Here is a 4,689-nt window from a genome sequence, read left to right as displayed (position 1 = left end):
AACCTCCCCTTAAGAAAAGACCAAGATTGGTTCTGAGAAAAGATGGGGAGGAGGGTTGTAACAGAATATCAATTTAATATACAGTGCAGCAATGCTTAAAGTTTGGAAACGTCCTCATTTAGCAGTGGGAGGAATAGATCCACAGGCACCAAGGAATTCACAGAACAGATACAAGACAATATCTGAGATGACCATGTAGACTTTTGTGTCTATCATAGAGCAGACTAAGTGAAACATAAGGTAGTAAGTGTAGTGAAAGACTAATTTTATTAAATATTCTATATTTTGGGAAACCTCTAAAAATTACTCTTTTTAGGTGAAGTTTTTAATTTGACTTATCAATGCACTGCTTTCAGGTAAAGTTTGGAAAAAAATCTGAGACATCCTTAAAGTTTACTAATGGGGAGGAGGTACTATTAGTTAAGTAAAGGTGTGGCCAAATAGGTCCTGTATTGCTGCTGGATGCTTTCCAGGCCTGGGTTCCAGCAAACATCTGGAAAGGATGAATTTCAGAAACATGGGAGCTCTACTGGGAATTTTCTGCCACTGTTTGTGGAATTCTTAAACCTAGATTATCAGTAGATAGTTGCTGTGACAGGATAAAGGAAGAGGCAATTCCTCAGTTGAAATTTAGAATATTTATGCTTTTATAAATTTAACAGAGGTCAATGCAGAGCATAGTGGATTGGTGGTATGTGCTCTTGGCTGCTCATTTCCTTCACGAGGCAAACCATTGCATTCTATACAAGCTGAAGAAAATGCTGCAGATTTGGGTAAAGTAACCTTCAGAAAATTGCTGAGTATTAACATTTTTTCATTGATTGTGTTCCATCCTGTTTTTAAAAATCTTATTTGTAAGGCACAATGAATGTTAACCACAACAATAATTGTCGTTAATTTTAACTTGTATCTTCAAAATAGGGCCAGATCATGATCCTATGTGAAGTCAATAGCGAAATTCCCGTTGACTTCAAACCGACCAAGAATTATCCCACATGTTGGAATTTTCAAAAGTGTTCCCATATCACTTAAGTACGCAAGCCTGTTGACTGTGCTCCTAAAGTCACTTAGGTGCTTTGGAAAATCTCACACATGGAATTCAAAATAATAAATTATGAGATTACTACAAAGCATAGGAGAAGAGGAGGAAAGCTTCTGAAAATCTTTCTTCTTCAAAAGTCCACAGCTATTAAAGTTAGTAACCCTAGTGAATGTTGGTATTCCCCTTTAGATGTGATTTTAGGTGTGGTTTGTATAAAGGTAGTCCTTTAGAAGGATCACTTTTTATGTGTAGACATCTGCAAATCTAGATAATAAAGCTCCAGTGCTTGGCAATTTGAGTACCATAAATAAGAATTGTTCACTATGCAACAGGTATGCAGGACACATGTTAAAATCATAATGAGTGAGAAGTTTAGTAATATCCTCTATCAAAGGAGTTAAGGGATTTTCCCATTCTTTACCATCAGTTGACAACCCCAATTAAAGCATATAAATATTAGACATTAGTTGAGATTTTCAAAAGCACTAGGGATTTAGCTAGGCGTCTTCCATTTAACTTTAAATTCAGGCCATGCTTCCTGCAAAGGTTAGTGTTTGTTTATTTATGTGTGTATGTATGTATATATATATATATATATATGGAGAAAAAAGTAAAGCAATTATTATATAACTTTTTTCCCATGTCATAGAATCATAGAATATCAGGGTTGGAAGGGACCTCAGGAGGTCATCTAGTCCAACCCCCTGCTCAAAAGCAGGACCCATACCCAATTAAATTATCCCAGCCAGGGCTTTGTCAAGCCTGACCTTAAAAACTTCTAAGGAAGGAGATTCTACCACCTCCCTAGGTAATGCATTCCAGTGTTTCACCACCCTCCTAGTGAAAAAGTTTTTCCTAATATCCAACCTAAACCTCCCCCACTGCAACTTGAGACCATTACTCCTTGTTCTGTCATCAGCTACCATTGAGAACAGTCTAGATCCATCCTCTTTGGAACCCCCTTTCAGGTAGTTGAAAGCAGCTATCAAATCCCCCCTCATTCTTCTCTTCAGCAGACTAAACAATCCCAGTTCCCTCAGCCTCTCCTCATAAGTCATGTGTTCCAGTCCCCTAATCATTTTTGTTGCCCTCCGCTGGACGTTTTCCAATTTTTCCACATCCTTCTTGTAGTGTGGGGCCCAAAACTGGACACAGTACTCCAGATGAGGCCTCACCAATGTCGAATAGAGGGGAACGATCACGTCCCTCGATCTGCTCGCTATGCCGCTGCTTATACATCCCAAAATGCCATTGGCCTTCTTGGCAACAAGGGCACACTGCTGACTCATATCCAGCTTCTCGTCTACTGTCACCCGTAGGTCCTTTTCTGCAGAACTGCTGCCTAGCCATTCGGTCCCTAGTCTGTAGCAGTGATTAATTTGCTCAGTGAATTGTAGCCTGCCACCTTTTCCCAAATAACCTGTCCTTTTAACGCATTTGTGTTCTACTTTCACAGGATTCAGACCTTCAAGCAAGTCCACTACCTTGAAATTGGTAGCTGAACATCTTCCAAATGAGTTCCATCTCCAGGGCTTGAATTCTTCTGTCATAAATATAAAGGGAAGAGTAAACATCTTTAAAATCCCTCGTGGCCAGAGGAAAAATTCTTTCACCTGTAAAGGGTTAAGAAGCTAGGATAACCTCGCTGGCACCTGACCAAAATGACCAATGAGGAGACCAGATACTTTCAAAAGCTGGGAGGAGGGAGAAAAACAAAGGGTCTGTCTGTGTGATGCTTTTGCCAGGGACAGAACAGGAATGGAGTCTTAGAACTTAGTAAGTAATCTAGCTAAATATGCGTTAGATAATTTCTCAGCCATTTAAAGAAATAATAAAGCTGTGCTGAATAGAATGGATATTCCTGTCTGTGTGTCTTTTTGTAACTTAAGGTTTTGCCTAGAGGGATTCTCTGTGTTTTGAATCTAATTACCCTGTAAGGTATTTACCATCCTGATTTTACAGAGGTGATTCTTTTTATTGTTACTTCTGTTATTTCTATTAAAATTCTTCTTTTCAAGAACTGAATTTTTTTTTTATTAAGATCCAAGGGTTTGGGTCTGTGGTCACCTATGCAAATTGGTGAGGATTTTTATCAAACCTTCCCCAGGAAGTGGGGTGCAAGGGTTGGGAGGATTTATGGGAGAAAAGTTTCCAAACAATGCTTTCCTAATAAAAATAAACCCAAATAAACGTTTGGTGGTGGCAGTGGAAGTCCAAGGGCAAAGTTTGTACCTTGGGGAATAGTTTGTACCTTGGGGAAGTTTTAACCTAAGCTGGTAAAAGTAAGCTTAGGAGGTTTTCATGCAGGTCCCCACATCTGAACCCTAGAGTTCAGAGTGGGGAAGGAACCTTGACAGCTTCTCAAATAAGTAGGCTTTCTTCAAGTGCTGTCCCTGGGGGTGCTCCACTTTAGGTGCTCGTGCGCCCCTGCATTCGTAGTCTGAGACTTTTGGTAGCAGTGTGTGCTGCAGGCAGTTAACCAATGCTGTGCGACCAGCCCCCACTCAGTTCCTTCTCTACTGCCCTTAGCTACCAGCCAGAGCAAACAGCAGCTCTGCTTTGTAGTTAATTAGTCAGTTACTTAGTTTCCTTGTTAGCAGCTACTTAGATTGTTTCCCTTTTCTTTTCACCTTGGTTAAAAAAAAACAAAACAAAACACACAACCAAAAACCTCACAGCCAGGAATTTCAGAAAAACAGCCATTTTGAGGGTGAAAATGACACTCTCTCTCTCCCCCTCCCCCTGGTTTCCCAGGCTTTCAGCACCGCAGTGCCTGTCCCTGACAGCCACGGTTGGTGTGTTTGTGGCATGCCTTCTTCGCGCAGGCAGCAAAGTTTTGCATTGCCTCAGGCTCATGGCCAGAACGGCACAGAGTGGAGAGGTCTCTTGGACCTGCATCAGGGCATGAAGCTCGGAACACACACACAGACTCCCCAACTTTGCCAACTGCAGCTTCGGACAGGGCTCCTTTCTCCAACCCCACACTGGAGTGCCCCGCCGTGTGACACTTGAGGAAGCACCTGGGTCCCCACCGCAGGAATTAAAAAAACAAACCAACAAAAAAACCAACCAGCTGTCCAGACAGTAACAGCACCGGCTGTGCTCGGGCGGCTGAGAGCTCCGGCACCACTGCAGCCAAGGACTGTGGGGGACGGCTCCGGCACAGGCACTGAGGGGAGGTCGGAACCCTGTGCCTCCATGCCACAATCTACAGCCGCTCTGCAGACAGGCATCCGGTGCCGGCACCGGCTGTGCTGTCAGCACCGGGAGCCAAAGTAGCGGAAAATCCAGGCACCGCTGGCACTGCTAGAGCCAGAGACGCTCTACAAGAGCTGGCTCCGACGCAGGCACGAGGGGGAAACCAAAACCCTGCGCCTCTGCTCCGCGATCTACAAACGGCGGTGTGGCGCCGCTGCAAAAGGCGGCGGCTTCAAAGGGGCACCCAACACGCACAGAGGCACAGCCAGCAGCACCACCTTCTCCTCTGCAGCCCTGGCACTGACAAGGAGGCAGCCCCAGGGACCAATCAAGCCAGCACAGCAGCGGTTCCTCAGACAGCGGGTGCTGGTATTTGGCTCTGCCCCTGATCCCCCTATTCGTGGTACCGATATGAGAATGATACCCTCTGCACCAAGTCTCCCTGCGTC

This window comes from Eretmochelys imbricata, chromosome 2 (assembly GCF_965152235.1).
Source record: "Eretmochelys imbricata isolate rEreImb1 chromosome 2, rEreImb1.hap1, whole genome shotgun sequence".
NCBI lineage: Eukaryota > Metazoa > Chordata > Testudines > Cheloniidae > Eretmochelys > Eretmochelys imbricata.
Note: the sequence above shows the minus strand (reverse complement) of the source record.